The following is a 16,689-nucleotide window of genomic DNA, read 5'->3' on the forward strand; positions in this document are numbered from 1 at the left end:
GTATTTACATATGTCATAACATGTCAAATCGTCTACTTAATATACGAGCACTTTATTATAGAGTATTGACACTTCAATAAATTTTGACTCAAAAGAAATACACCAGGAAGCACCTAATTAGGAAACAGAAAACACAAATTTAAACAGAGAAGATTTGACGTGAAAAATAATTAACCAAAATGAGAAGTAATGGCAAAGATATAAAGAAGATGCTAATGAGAGCACTGGGTTTGAGGGAGATCACACAGGGAAGGGTAAATATGGACGAGGTGCTCTCCTCAAGTCCAGTTAAGACCTTGTCAGAAAATTACACTCACAGCTCAGCTCAGGACAGAGAGACCCCTGGGAGGCCTGAGGCAGAGCTGATCCATGGTGTTTGGGCAAGTAGGAAATGCAAACAAAGTAACCCTTCAAGTTGCAGGTGAAACAAAACATCACAGAAGAAGTCAGGTTGTCAGGAATACACTCTCTGGTAGGCATGGGGGCCAGGGAAGTTAGTATCCATGCAGGAAGTCTGTGCACCAGCCCAAGGGCATGCAGATTGGCCAGAGCTGATTGGAGCTGTGTAGAGGAAGGTGGGTGTCAGCAGATGGCTGACCAACAGAGCTGAGCAAGCTTCATCATCCAGAAGGAAGAGAGCGGGGCTGGGGCTGGGGCTCAGCGGTAGAGTGTTCACCTAGCACACACAAGGCTCTGGGTTCGATCCTCAGCGCCACAAAGAAATAAATAAATAAAATAAAAGGTATGTGTCCATCTACAACTAAAAAATAAATATAAAAAAAGAAAAAAGAAGGAAAAGAGATTGCTGTCACCCCATCCACCCATCTTCTTAAAGTTTTGCAAGCCAGTGTGATAAGACAAGTCAAAGAAATAAAAGGCATCCAAGTTGGAAAGGAAAAAGTTAAACTATCATTATTCAAAAATGGTATGATCATCTGTGTAGAAAATATTATGAAATTTACCCCAAAAGCTACACAACTTAAAAGTTGAGTTTAGCAGGGTGCAGTGGTGCAGGCCTATAATCCCAGCAACTCAGCAGGCTAAGGCAGGAGGATCACAAGTTCAAAGCCAGCCTGGGTGACATGGTAAGATTCTATCTCAAGATTAAAAAGAAAAATGGTTGGGGTTGTAGCTCAGTGGTCATTCACCCCTGGATTCATCCCCAGTACCTCAAAAAAATGAGTTTAACAAGATCACTATATCCAAATTTAATACTTAAAAAATAATGATTTTATTTTTATGGATTTACAATGAATAACCAGAAATTAAAATTAAAAGATGTGGTGCCGTTTATACAAGCACCAAAACTAAGAAATATTCAATTATAAAACTTACAACAGGCATGTAAGTATCTCTATACTTAAATATATAAAACATTACAAAGACATATTACAGAAGACCTAAATAAATGAAGAGATGCACCCTGTTCATGGACTGGAAAATTCAGTAGCATTAAGATGACATTTCTCCATGAATCAATCCAGAGATTCTACATACTCCCAAACAAACCTCAGCAAGCTTTCTCATAAAATTGACCAATTAATTGTAAAATTCATCTAAAAATAGCCCAAACAACTTGGGGATGAAGACGGATTTGGAGTATTTAAACAAACAATAAGACTTATTACAAAGATACAGCACTCAAGACAGTGTGGTATTGGCATAAAGATAGAGAACCATCAATGAAACAAAAAGTGATGTTAGAAATGATTCCACATACCTGTGGGAAATTGACTTTTGACAAAATCTCAAGAGGGAAAGAACTGTTTGTCAACTAATGGTACTCAAATAACTGGATAGCCACAATGCAAAAAAAAAAAAAAAAAAAAAAACAAAAAAACACAAAAACTTCAATTCCTACTTTATACCACATGCATACATTGCAAAAGAACTGTAAAGGAGACTGTCGTGAGTTATGGTTATTAACTTGATTGTGGTGAGGGCTTATGTGTATATGCATACATTAAAACAGCAAATTGTACACCTCAAATATGTGTAACTTGTGGCTTGTCAATTGTACTTCAATAAAGTTGTTTTTAAAACTGAGGTATTTGTGTGCACTTATCACCCAAGTGTCTTTCAGTGAATACACTCATACACACAAGTGCGCATTAGATATATTTAACAGGCACTTGTATTCATAAAACAGAACTTCTATGATCACCACTTGCTGGTTCTCATCACAAATTTACACGAGCACTTTATGAAAGATGGAATGTGTTCACGTGTGGGAATATTGTTCCAAATGGAAAAGCACTGCTTCTCGGAAATTGAGAGGAGATGTGTGGGCTTTTGACACAGTCTCAAGAGAGAAAGAACTGTTGGGATTCAGGCAGTCGGAGAGAACAAGGGGGCTGACTGGCCACAAAGAATGCCTATTCTTGCCACCGGTGCCCACACAGTAGGGTGATTAGCCAGTATCATGTCCAGGGGTTCAGAACTACAGACTCCATGATCCTGAGCAGCAAGAATATGGGAGATAGTAGGATCCATGGAACCAAAAGGAAGTGTCCACGGCTTTGCATCTAATCCCTTCTATTTATATGAAGAAATCAAGGCCAGGGGAGATGAAATAACTTGTCAAATTTCGGGTGATGGCACAGGAGATCCAGGACCCTGGTTTCTTGTGATCCAGATCCTGTGCCCCTCTCTTAGTGCCCCAGCACCACCTTTTGAGCATCTCTCCCCCTAGTACCCATTAATCATTTCCTTGGATAAAAGCATCCTCTTCTTCCATTTTGCATTAAGTGCGGTTTTGTTTAGCTCTAATGAAAAAAATATCCCTGCAATTTCTGCCTTTGTCAAACCAATCCTCAGACTCCAAAGTTGACCTTTCTGAAAATTAGCTATTTAATTTATACACACTTGGATAATGTCCCCTGGCTTTGCACCTGTTTCCTTACACCTCATTTTCCACTCTCCGAGCTGAAGACAATAGTCTCTGTCCTTCATCTAGAATAATTGTTTGAAACACTCTTTACAAACAAGAGTACCAGGCTAAGGGTCGTTTTTATAGCAAAAGACTTTTTAAAGACCAGAAGAATATGCAAAATTCCTGGCACCTCAAAATTATATACTACAATCCAGAAAGAATTTAACTAGTTTAATTTTATACTTACGTATTTATTTTTTTTCTTTTCATTTTCCTTTCTAATATCAAACCATTTTATTCTCAGTCAAACTACAGAAAAGCTTTAAAAAGATTAAAATCATATAATGTGCAAAAAGCCCTGGGTTTGATTCCCAGCAGTGCTAAATTAAATAAAAATAAAATAACCATAAACTCACCAGCCAGATGTAACTACTTCAAATATTTAGCATTTTACATATATATATCAACCAACACACTTAATAAAGATTAACTAATGAGTTTTAGCAAAAGCTATAAGATAGAAATCATATTATTTGTAAATTGTATGACTTCTTTCAATTAACATATAATCCTTTCCCCATAACAGAAATTATTTGCAAAATCATTCCTAAGAGATACATATTATTTAATCATATGGTCATACTATTATTTAATCTTTCTTCCATTGCTGAATACATTATTTCTAAGCTTTTATTATAAATGTGAGATCAATTATATGCATATGAATCATTGTTAGCATTTCTAATATTCTCATAAGATACATTCCTGGAAATGCAACATTAAGTTTGAAATTTTAAAATTTTCCAGTGATAGGTGGGCTTACAGGCTAATTCAAATTTACATAGTTCTTCTTAAAAAGATTGTGTGCCACTTGGAAAGTAGGAATAGGGCGCATACAAAGTGTCTTTTTTCATGCATAAGCAGCTTGCAGGAATAGCAGCTATCTAATTTTAAACATTTTGCTTTATTTCCCTTTGTAGTAATAATGGAATCAAGTTTGCACACAAATTCCCAGGACCTGGACATTATGGTGGATCTGAAACGGAAAGCTGGCATTGCTTACAAGGCCAGTGCCTAGAAGATCTGTTGAAGATAAATGTTTAATAAGGGCACAAGCGCATGGCGTCACCATGGTGATAAAGTGAATCTGGGAATGCTAAGCGAGGAGCCCAGGTTGAGTAAAGAAAGAGGCCGAGGATACAGTGGAAAAGACTCAGCCAAGAAGGATCCAAGGGCGTGGCTTGGACAAAAGCCACCGGAACCGCTAGAGCACGAGTTTCCAGTTAAATCACGCAAATGCCACGTGTAGTTTGCTTTCGCGTTTTGCATCTGCTTGCCAGACCCCTGGCGAGCTGGTCAGGGTGCCCACCAAGTGCTCTTCGTGACGAGGGGCAGACCCCAGAAACTGCCAGGCGCGCCCAGAGTGCCTGCGGGTGCTGCTCTGGGCTTGGTTGTGCAGCGCCAAGGCTGCGGGCGAAGGGGTGGGATTGGGGGAGCCCAGTCTGCACCCAGAGCTGCTGCTGACTGTGCTGGAACATCCTCAAATACCATGAGACTTCTGCCTGGGAAGATGGCACAAAAGACTCCAAAGAAAAGATGACTCCCTTTGCAATTCCTGCACGTGCCGCGCCTGGAGTTGAAAATGCGTGTGCCCGTTGTTTGGATGCACACTCTTTAGGTTGGAGAAGACGTTCATTTCCGTCGTGTCCCTCTTTAGAAGGAAAGGCCAAACGGTGGGATGAAAGAACCCGGTGCTGGATGTCTCCACATTGATTGGTGACTCTTGGTTTCCTCATCTGTCCTATGAGGTCCCTCCCCCAAGGAGCTGTTGTGAGGACAGTCGTACCCAACGGAGCACTGGGAACACCGTAGACCCCTGAAGGAATATAGCACTAGTGTCAGCATTATTTATGAATCAGCTTAAGAGATGCTGACGTATTTCCCAGGTACTATTAGTTCAGATTCATAGGACAAAAGGCAAAGTGGGCCCAAGTCTGGATGACTATGATGATTATTTGAGAGGAGAGGATTTTTTTTTTTAATAGTCGACACCTGATTCTTCCTTAAATATTTCCACTACCAAGCTACACGTGCTTTTGCCAGTGTACACATTGACTTGCAGACTGAGAGGTCGGCTGTGATTGCGTTTTAAACCTTTGAATTGTGTCTTTAAGGAAAAATCATGTCCGGACTGCTCTTCCAATGGGAGGCTAGAGCAGGATCTCCACTCCCCTGAGCTCACAGGAAGTCACCCAGGGCTTGCTCTGTGACAGGTTTCTATTCAGTGGGGACTGGTGGACCCTGAGATTCTGCTCTCACCACCTCCTAGGCAGTGCCTGCCCCATCCACTATGGCACAGGACTCAACCAGGAGGGCCATTCTTCCCTCAAGGGGACATGTAGCAGTGCCTGGAGACAACTTTGATTGTCACAACTGCAGGGAGACACTGCTGGCCTCTATTAGATAGAGGCCAAGATGCGGCTCCACTGTCCTACAACACACAGGATGGTACTCATCTCAAAGAAGTGTCAGGCCAAAGTGTCAATAATGCCCTTAATGCCAGTTACAGCAACATTGAAAAACTCAGGAGTAAACGCATCTAGCCGTCAGAGTCTCCCTCACTTAATGCAGACACGGAGCAGGAAGAACAAAATGCACAGTCCTTGATTTATGACTGGATTTAAAATTTGTTCTTTAAAAAGAAAGGAGAGGAAACAAAAGAAGCTTATGGGGATGGAAATAACATTTAAAATATGTACTTCACCCCCAAAGTAATGACCACCGTGGAAACTACAGCCCACAGAGGGTCACACAAACCAGATCCCCCCTCAGGGCAGGAGCTAGTTCTGCTATGTGGACGGATGGTTGTGAGGCCCAGGGGCCTGGCACAGGGAAGATGCTCGTCTCACCAGGATCACACCAAAGGCGTGAGGTGTCCACAAGTGGCGTGAGGGCTTCAGAGCTGCCTACCCTGGGTAGCACAGGGAACTGCCTGGAGATAAGAGAACGAGGTGGCTGTGGGTCATAGGTGCAGGGTTAGTGCTGCCCCCTCGGATGCTCTTACTGTCCAGGACACCAGCACATCATTTCAAAACACCCTTTTCTAACTTGTTCTACTCCTCCACTGACATCTGACAGATTGTTTTCGGGCAAACTGAGGTCTGACTCTTAGAATGAAATCAATCACCGTGTTTATCAATAGATTTCCTTTTCCTGAATTTCCAGGTACCTCAAGGAGCTTATTTTTGTAAGTTGCCTTGAAGAGTCAGCAAAGATATTTTCACCATATTTATATATAAAATCAGCACCAGCTGTATTCAGAATTTAATTGACCCACTTGGGCAATCATTCATGTAACACAATAATTTATTTTAGGTCAAGAGAAAGATAAAAGACAGAGGTTGGAGTTTAAATAAGAAACAAATCAAGATTATAGAGAGGGTTTATCACTTTTAAATGGTGTAAGCAAGGTTCCTTGAAAAGAAAAATTAGTCTTCTAAACACAGAGTGAATGTGAGTAGACGTGCACCTCACCCAGGCCAGAGCTACCATGTCATGGGGCTCTCGGGGCATCCAAATGTGGCAGTCTAAACACCGAGCAGAAGCTCCCTGTTCCAGTTTCCACCACAAAAATATAATGTGCATGGCCTTTTGTGTGATGCTGGCGAGATCAGAGGAATAAAAATTGGTCGGACCTCACATCTGCAAAGGGAAAGTGGACACTCAGCTACCCACCTAGTGGGTGAGGCCACGCTTTGTGGTCTTAAGATCAGGAAAAAAAAAGATATGTCCTCAAATAGAAAGGAGAGAAATTAATGGAATTCAGAAATCAGGAGTCTGATGGGAGTCTTTTGTGTGTATTTTTAAACCAAAGTTTGAAGATGGTATCTATGTAGATTAACTTCACTAAGGTTCAGAAAATATGAAAGTGTTATCTCCTTCACATTCTCTGACCTTTCTCCAATTTCCAAGTCAGTTAATCAGTATTATTAAGCACATATTATGTTGCATAATAGGACCAGGTCTGTAACCAAATGCTGGGATGGAAAAGGCCTAAATTCCTTTTAAATGACATAGAACGGAGGTTAGAGAGTGAATCATTCGTGGAGGTTTTTTTTTTAATCTACTGAGAGCAAGGGAGTGAGTGAAAAGACCCGAGGGCCCTGTCGTCTTCACTTTGCCCTGAGTTGTGTGATGGGCATAGAGAGAAGGCCTCTGCCTGGTTGTAAAGTGCTTGGCGGCTCCCCCCACTGGGTAGTGACCACCGTGGGTGGGCGGTCTCCGGCATCACAGCAGAGTGGAAATATCCACATGATGAAGAGCAAAGGTGCCTTTTGGCCACGTGTCGCTTTCCGTTCTTGAAGCCCTGGTCAATTTCCTGTCCATCCACAGAGTTTGGGGATTGTCAGGACCTCCCCCAGCAGGCAGAAAGGATTGTGGGAAGCAGGGCAGACTTTATCTGTCTTTGTATCTCTCCACCCATCCATACCTGGCTCGCCCATAATTAAATGGAGGCCAAATCAGGGGAAGCCTAGCTACACATTCTAATTGAATTCCTGAAGTGGTCTTTGTAGGAGAATGCTGGCCTTTTAAAAGGAAACAATTAGGAAGAAAGAGGTGGCCTCACCTCTCCGGTTTACAAGGTTTACAAGCAGGGAGCAAAAAGCAGGTTTGAGTTGTGTCAACACCAACCATTGTTTCCATGAGGCTACAATTTTCATGATATTTTTTAAGGATGCAAAATAAGGTTCCTTGGAACATGCAATTCTAATCCTTTCAGTTGCTTATCACTCTTCAAACATTCAATAGCCGCCCTTAATACCATTACCTCTGGGACAACATTTGAGCAGGCCCCTGCAATCTAAGGACAAGAGACCCAGGAGAAAGACTGTGGTTAAAAAGCCTGGTTAAAGATTAACACAAACAGTAATAAGAAGGTTCTCAGGAAAGAAGCAGGCCAGCTGTGGCTGAGCCCTGCTACCTGCTGCGGGTTGCTAGGCAACGTGGGCCTGCCACTGCCCCTAGGGTGTTTCACTTTACAGAGGATTTTTGAAGGGGAAGAGGGGGAAGGGGGGGTGGCTCCTAGTGAAGCTGATGTAGCTCCATATATATCCATAGGAGTTGTTGTGTTATTTCTTTTTAATAGGGAAACGATGTCACTCAGGCCTTTCAAAGGTAGAACGTACTTTGTAAAGCAGATTTTTTTTTTTTTTTTGTATGTAGCTGACAAAAATCTAGCAATAACACGGAGTTCTAAAAGTGACATTTTGACTCTAAGGAAGTAATTATTTGCAATTTGTTTTGAACAGAAGCTTAGTTCATGTCAGTGGTGAACCTCCAGACAATCATTAGTTTAAACTGCCTGCTATGTGTTTAAAAATTTCAGTCAATTTAGAGCTGATCTGAATTGCAAATGGGATGGTAATAAGCCATTAGGGAACTGCCTATCTCTGTTTTGCACTTACAACCCTCTGCTTTAAGGAGTTCCAACCACACTGAAATATGAAAATATCATTTTAATCATGCGCACTGTCGACAAACACAGAAATGCTGGAGATTCACAAGTGGAAAAGTGGCGTTCAGAGGCTGAACACAGGAAGCGGTGACGAGGACGAAGAGCCACGTAGAACCTTCGCTGCAAATTATGTACAGTAGTAAGTTTTTCCAAAAACAAATATTCAGTTTTGTTTGTAATGCAACACGGCTCTCCAAGCCCAACATCTGGATAAATTTATTTTCTTTGGATTTTGGAATTACAGTTATCCCAAACCTTTTTTTTTTTTTTTATGAGGTCACTTGGGAAATCAAGGGAACTGCTTCTATGGTCAGATTTCAGCTTGCAATACACATAATAAGCTTTTAAGGTGCTTATCAATAAGAACTCTTCTCTAAACAGCCTGTTCCAGGATTCTAGAATACTCTATGTTAACGCTAGTCTCAGAGCCATCCATGCCGAGAAGTATTTTATTTTCTCAAAGTGCTTCAGTTCAGAAGATCAGATATTAGTGCAAACATACATTGTGAAGGATGAGGTGGAATCTCACCCAACCCTTAGGTTTCTCCATCGTCAGCGATACAGTTAATTGAACAGAGAAGCGAGAATATGAGGTGACCTCCCATATTTTCAGCGGGTAAGGTTCTTGACTCTTAGACGCTGGTTTCTCAAGCCATTTGATCTCAAAAAAAGGCAGGACCAACCCATGGAGGAGCTGAGGCCTGGGCAGCCAGCTGTGTCCAGTGACTTGGTACTGGTCTTTCAGCCTCGGGACTACACACATTTCTTCCACTTTGCCTTCACTGGACTTGACTTTGCTTTACCTGTATTAATAGGACCCCAGAAATTCCATCAAACTGCCATTTGTAGGAGTCTTTGGGAAATATGGACACTTACAAGTGATCCATTCATGACATGCTTTCTCTCCACCAATTAAACATTTGCTAAGATGAAGACAAAGTGCGACATCATTGGTAAATAAAGAAAAAGATAGAATTTGAATAGGGCTGGGGGGGGTGCTAGTTAGAATTTAACTCTGGGGGCCTAGAAACCCACAAGGTCAGGGTCTGGCCAAGCCTAGTGTTTGTTCATTCCCTTGAGAAGGGAAGGCCAGGGCATGAACTGTGACATCAGTTATGTGGGTGAACACAGAGCCTCCCGAGTGTCAGCTTGTCCGCCACATCTGGACTCAAGACAAGAAAAGATGGAATAAAATAAAATTTTAAAAAGAAAAAAAAAATGTCCCCAAACACAGCATCCCTTTTTCCTCACACTACATCATTTCACTCAATTTCAGATTATTCCTCTTCAAACCATCCTCATGATCAGGAGAGGCTCCAGCCAGCGGGCAGTGTGAAGTCGGAGTGGACCAGTGGTGCCCAGGAGTGGGCCAGGTGAACCCACCAAGAGGGGGCGCTTCTCCTCTGCCCCACGAGGCTTTCCTTTCTTTACTCAGCTATTCACTGACTCAGCAAATGTTCTGGGGGTCTCCTTTGGGTGCACGTAATTGTACTGGACATCCCCGAAACACAGACCGAACCAGACCGTGGACCCTGCTCCCCAGGAATGGACTGAAGGAAGCCAAGTTCAAGGTGAGTTGGTGCGATCGGGGTGGAGGTGGAGATGTAAGAGGCACAGGCAGTAGGCCTCGCGGGCCTGTGGGTCAGCACCCTCCAGACCTGTGGCTGTGGACTCAGAAGGGCGCAAGGGCGGACTGTGCCCTGAACTTGAGAGACACTGCGGCCCTGGAATAACCCGTTTCGCCTCAGCTAAACATGGAGAACTTTGCGCCCTCCTCGGCTGCCTACCTTCTCCACGGAGCTGTTTTCAATCTTCTCAACTCTCAGAACCTCCAGCTTCCTATTCTTCCCCTCACTTGCAGACGATGATCTCAATTCCCATCCTGCAGAGAAAATGAAAGCCATCAGCTGGAAACCCACTCAACTTCCTGCCGCCAGCCTACACGGGGGAGCAGGATCCAAACCCTCACGCTCCGGGCTCCCTCCACGAAGTCCTGCTCCCTGCACTCCCAAGCCCTGCCGCAGGCGCCCTGGCCCCTTGGCTGTCTCCCAGAGATCCTCCTATTGATTACTTCCCTGCTCCATCTTTCAATGTCAAGCCTTCCCCTCTGCTGCCCTGGGCTCCTGAGCTTGCAAGATTGTGCAGGTCTCTACTCTCTTACAAACAAGGACAATAACAAAAACCCTCCTTCAACGTCCTGTGCTCTCTGCTCTGTCCTCCATCACCACCGCTAGTCACAGGTAGCTGCTGAAATTCAAATTGATGAAAATTAATTGAAATTTAAAACATTCCTCAGGGGCTCTACCACATCTCAAATGGAGAGTGGCAAATCTAGAGGACACACAGGGCTAGAATGCATACCCAGGAACCCTGGGACAGGGCCTGCAGCTGCTGTGTCCTCCACTATAGTCCAAATTTATTGAGCACAGATGGTGACGATTACTTTGTGTATGCTACATAAGGAGTAGTGTATGCCATTGGACACTTACATAAATGTGTATTCGGATCTGAAAGACAAGCAAGTATTTAGCATGCACACCCAATAAGCACTATCAGAACCTTGCCCAGAACCTGGGAGGGAGTAAGTCACAGAGTCTTGGGCTAGAGCTCAAATCTTCCAGAATGGGTTCAGACGAATCACACTATTCTCAGAATGTCCAAAACCACTTCACAAGATTTGAACAATAGGGCTAGGGATGTGGTTCAAGTGGTAGCACACTCGCCTGGCATGCGTGAGGCCCGGGTTCGATCCTCAGCACCACATACAAACAAAGATGTTGTGTCTGCTGAAAACTGAAAAATAAATATTGAAATTCTCTCTCTCTCCTCTCTCTCTCTCTCTCTCTCTCTCTCTCTCTCTCTCTCTCTCTTTAAAAAAAAAGATTTGAACAGTAATACTGATGTTCATATCTACCTTCATAGAATTATATAGGCACTTAATTTGAGGAGTAAATTTCTAAAAATTTTTTTCACAGGAGAGAGAGAGTGAGAGAGAGAGAATGTTTTGGTTTTTGTGTGTGTTTTGTTTTTTGTTTGTTTTGTAGATAGACACAACACAATGCCTTTATTTATTTATTTTTTAATGTGGTGCTGAGAATTGAACCCGGGTCCTGCCCATGCTAAGTGAGCGCTCTACCACTCAGCCACAATCCCAGACCCAAGGAGTAAATTTTTTAAAAAATGCAAAAACACATTTCCCTCTACCCTACTCCCCCCGTCCCAGACACACAGAAAAAAAATTGGAATAAAACTGCAACTAAAGTCACAGGCAGTTACAAATCCAGACGCCCATCAATCAAATCTACCTGAAGAGTTGAAGTTTCCTGTGTGGCCCACTCATAAAGCCTGGACTGCAGGTGGCTGCCGGGTCACTGGCCTTGCTGCTCATATGGTCATGGAGTGGTCACAGAAAATCAAGTAAAATCCAGTGCTCACGTCACAAATCGAGGATTCCTGGGTTGCTCACAATGACCTCTTGGAGACTTGCTGCTGCTGCTGCTGCTGCTGCCTGAGAGTAGGTAGAGGCTCAGGGGTGCCCTCAAGCCCCATCCCAGAGCCAGGGTCTTGAGGACAGCAGGCTCCTGTCTGGGCTGTCCCCAGCCAGGGAACCTCTGTCTTCCCTCACCAGCTTCACTGATCCTCTCACTGGGCCCAGACTCAGACATATCCAAAGCCAAAGGCTTCACCATCTACAACAACCAAATTTTTTTTGGGGGGGGGATATTTTATTTTTATTAATACATATTAATTATATAAACTAATGGGATTTAGTGGGATATTTCAACACATGCATATAGTAGACACTGATCAAATTCAACTTTTTTATCCTCCCCGCATCAATTTTTCTAATTTAAATTTATTTGTGGAAATACGACCATCTTGAGTTAGTGTGGCCAGGGGAGGAACACGTTGCTGCCTGGTCCTCCCCACTCTGTACACCCTTCAGCCTTTTCCGCTCCACAGACACACACCCACAGAAGATTCCCCACTCCCCAGACTAAAGGCTGATCTTGCTACCCCAGGATTTAGCCCTCTCAGCACCGTTGGCAATGGGAATCTTGGTCCACGACAACGTTCACACACATAATGAAATAATATAGAGCTGGCATTTTCCAAATATATGTACCTATCTCCCAATCATTAGGATGGCTACTACCAAAATAAAACAGAAAATAACAAGTACTGACAAAGAGGTGGAGAAATTGGAACCATTGTTCGTTGTTGGCAGGAATGTATCACGGTGCAACCAACATGGGAAATAGCATGGCGGTTCCTCCAAAAAGCTAAAAATGGAACTACAATATGACTCACAATTCCATTTTTGGATATATCCTCCAAATAATTGAAATCAGGGTCTCCAAGAGCTGTCTGCACACCCAGGCTCATAGCAGCAACTATTCACAACACCAAGGGGTAGAAGCAACCTCAATGTCCTTCGGCAGAGGAATGGACCAGCCAAATGGACCAGCCAAAGGGGTACAAACGCACAGTGGACTCATTCAGCCCCCAAAGGGAAGGGAATTCTGACATATGCCAACATGGGTGCATCTAAAGGACATTATGATGTGAAGTACAGTCAGTCCCCAACGGAAAAATACCACGGGGTTCCATTTCTAAGCGGTAGCTAGAGTAGTCAAATTCAGAGGCAGAAGGTGAAATGCTGGTATCTAGGGCCTGCAGGGGAGGGGACCAGGGAGGTTTTGTTTAATGGGTACAGAGTTCCAGTTCTGCAAGATGAGAGGAGATGTGGAGACAGACAGTGGCAAGAGGTGAGAAAAAACGGAATGCCACTGAGCTGGGCACTTAGAGATGACTAAGACCAGACATTTTATGTTATGTGTACCTCGTGGCAATTTCACGTACATGTGTGTGTGTGTGTGTGTGTGTGTGTGTGTGTGAGAGAGAGAGAGAGAGAGAGAGAGAGAGAGAGAGAGAGAGAGAGAGAGAATATGAGCATCCAGCATCAGGGTAAGCATTTTGCATGAGTCACTTCACATTATCTTCACAACAACCCTGGAAGAAACCATCATCACCATTCTCTAGAGCCTTGAGGGATAAAGTGATGTGCTCAAGGCTACACAAACAGAAAGGAGCAGCCCCTTGATGCAGGGGCTCATGATGATCACAATTATATTGTCACTTCCTGGCCAGGACTGTTTGGTGCTACCCCATGGTCAGCTTCTTGCACTGAGTTACTCATTTGGATTCTCCTCTGGTGGTTCACTCTTCTGGACGAGTCATAAGGCATGTAGAATTATCATCTTCTGTCTGTTAAAGAGCATATTCTTTGTGGATCCCAGTGACTCGACTTCCAGTATATTTCTGTCTTCCCAGGTGTTCAGAGTCGACATGAGGATGTACTGCCGAACCTGCTTTGCAGATCTCCTGTGATACCTCCAGGATCCCTACATGGCTGCATCCTCGTTATCATTTGTAAGACGGACACACTGAGGCTTTGTGAAGTTAAGTAACTGGGTCACATATCCAGGGAAACTGAGAGTCGCTTCTTCCCACGTTGATGTCCAAACTGTCCCGCCAAGTCACACTTCTCTCTGCTGTGTGACTTCCGTTGGGTTCCTGAGAGTTCAGTTTCTTGATCTTTAATTTGACCTTGGCTTAAGTATCCTTTTAGATATTAACACAGGGTGGTTATCTTTCATGTAATATGCATGTTTTTAAAGTCTCCTTTCAAAGAAAATATTTTCATCGGTGATCTTAGCAGTAGAGTTGGAAGGTTGGGATTAATGAACTCTCAGTTCTGACATTTTCTTTTTAATCTGTAATTCTATTACATGGCTGCATTAAAATAAGAAGTTGCATAAGAAAGATTGAGAAAGAGATCAGGAGCATAATTCTAAGAGGCCATAAGTTTCCTTGTAAATTTGATGCCTTCCTGCAGCCTAATAGATCTAGCCTTAGAAGTGCACCCTCTTAATGGGAGTTTCCACATAACATACTCTTGACAGCATTTATTATTAATGATCATCCATGAGTTAGGAAGGCTAAAGTCATGTGAATGGAATCCAAAAGTCAAACAACCATCTCTCAGAAGCAATTGAACCTCGTCCAACTGCAGCACAATTTTGAGAATGAGCTAAGGAGTAACACAAGAAAATGCTTTGCCTGAGCTGGTGATTTAATCTCTAAAAAAGTGTCACCAGAAATGCAGATGGAGGGAGCGGAAAACAGCCACAGTATTAAGAAGCACACATGGCCAGTCTCACCTCAGCCAGCTGCATGCGTAACTTTAAACCAGATGGGTTCTGAAGATTTGGATGCAGATATATTTCTCTGCATCCATTCCTAGCTCCTCGGGTCAGGCTTGTGAAGGTCAAACGTGTTGAACTCCTGTCAAACTTTCCAGGGTGGGTCAAAGTCAATAATTTCCATCTTAATACTGAGGCCACAGTGTGAAGTCAGAAATCTACTCCATATGTTCATGACCTTACTTCACAGGAATCCTAAAAGGTCTCTTCTGGAGAGCCCAGTGAGGTTCCAAACCTCCTCAGCCTCATAGGATTGGTTCCTCTGAGCCATTCACATTATACTTATATCATTTGTGCCAGGCAGGGTGGCACACCACCTTAATCCCAGTGCTCGGAAGGCTGAGGCAGGAGGATAGTGAGTTCAAGGCCAGCCTCAGCAACTTAGCAAGGCCCGAAGCAACTTAGTGAGACCCCATCTCAAAAATAAATAAATAAATAAATAAAAATAAAAAGGGTTGGGGATGTAGCTTAGTGGTAGTGGTTACATGTCCCTGGATTCAATTCCTGGCACATACACACACACAAAAATTGTCATCCTTAGTGACAATCTAGCAGACTAGAGAATGTCATGCACAATGTCATTCAATTCTCACAATCAGCCAGCAAATGCTATGGCATGTCCCCTTTTCCAGAGAGAGACGTACAGATGGGAACTGACTTCTTCATGTGTGTCTAGTTGGCTGTGGCCTCTGCTCAGTGCTGAATCAAGTCTACCTGACCCCAAGCTCATACCCTTTACTACGTCACACTGATTCTCCACCTGCCATCTTTTTAGATTTTGAAAATGACAAATACATGGAATACACCCTTATTTAGGAGGAAAGTGAAGCCCAGCAACAGGTTTACTGTCCCTTACCCCAATTCCAGCGGACCTTCCCACCAGGGGGATGCCATAATGCTATCGTCCTGCACCTGTGCACGTGGATCTTTAGCACTATAGACTCACCATTCTGGAAAAAATAAAAGGTAAGTGTCTTGAATTTGCACCTGTAAGGTTTTGTTTGAATGCTCATTACTTGTCTCTCTCTTTTTGTGTGTGTATGTAGTGCCGGGGGTGGAACCCAATGCTTTGTGCATGCAAGGCCAGCACTCTACCATCTAAGCTAGATACCCAGCCCATCTCTTTCTTAATTAAACTGCTTTTGCAAGTATTCAGAATATTGCCATCCATTTAGTCCCTTCTACAATATAAATTCTGAACTATCTCCTGTAGAACTGAAAATATTCGTTTTGCTAACATTTGGAAATTTTGAAGCTAAAATGGAAAAGTGATGCTACGTGATCAAAGAACAAGAGAAAATCAAATCACCAGAGCCCAGGTGACTGGCCCTGATTCCCAGGCTCCAACACTGTGTTCTCACTGAAATTCTCTGTAGTGTTACCTTAAGAGAATGCAAATCTGACTCTCCTTTGGAAGATGCAAGAGAAGACAACTTTAAACTTCTATATAATAAAATATCATATCACCAGGGAGTCTCCAGTTAAAGATTTTTTTTTTAAATTATGAAAATTAAAAGGTTAAAAGACGCCCCCAATTTTTTTTCTTTCATCTCCACTCTGTGTCAGGTACCCTGTTAGGGTTTTTTATCATGTATTTCTTTCTCAGGATAACCCAAGAAAGTACGTTTACTCTCGTTTCATAAATGAAGCATCTGAGGTCTTAACAAGGTCATGTAATTTGCCCAAGGTCACACAAGGAATAAATGGAAAACCTAGACTCAGAATTAATCTTTAATTCCAAAACCAATTCCTTTTTCATTTTATTAAACTGTCACCTTGAATTTTAAAATACCTGAGGAAATAATCACTTAACTATATTTCCAGCCCCTAATAACTATTATAGGGGAATTCTTACACAGTAATTCATACACCAGTAGAACTTGCCAAGTAAACATATTTTTAATGACGATGACCAAAGCATGCTCAGGCGGCCATTTAAACAGGTGAGGTGATCATTCTGTTTCCCCCCCCTGTTTAAACAAGGTTTCCATTCATTTAAGAAATATAACATGGCAGGCTGCATGTTAGGAAGAGAT

General features: G+C 42.8%; 1 long non-coding RNA gene across 1 annotated transcript; it reads left to right on the plus strand.

The window, feature by feature from the left end:
- The first annotated feature begins 8,218 nt into the window (after positions 1–8,218).
- Positions 8,219–16,122, plus strand: LOC144374951 (uncharacterized). The gene is made up of 3 exons (XR_013434177.1): positions 8,219–8,526; positions 9,664–9,958; positions 13,722–16,122. It is a non-coding gene; the product is annotated as an uncharacterized LOC144374951 (long non-coding RNA).
- The last annotated feature ends 567 nt before the right edge of the window (positions 16,123–16,689 follow it).

This window comes from Ictidomys tridecemlineatus, unplaced genomic scaffold (genome assembly GCF_052094955.1).
Source record: "Ictidomys tridecemlineatus isolate mIctTri1 unplaced genomic scaffold, mIctTri1.hap1 Scaffold_97, whole genome shotgun sequence".
NCBI classification, from domain to species: domain Eukaryota; kingdom Metazoa; phylum Chordata; class Mammalia; order Rodentia; family Sciuridae; genus Ictidomys; species Ictidomys tridecemlineatus.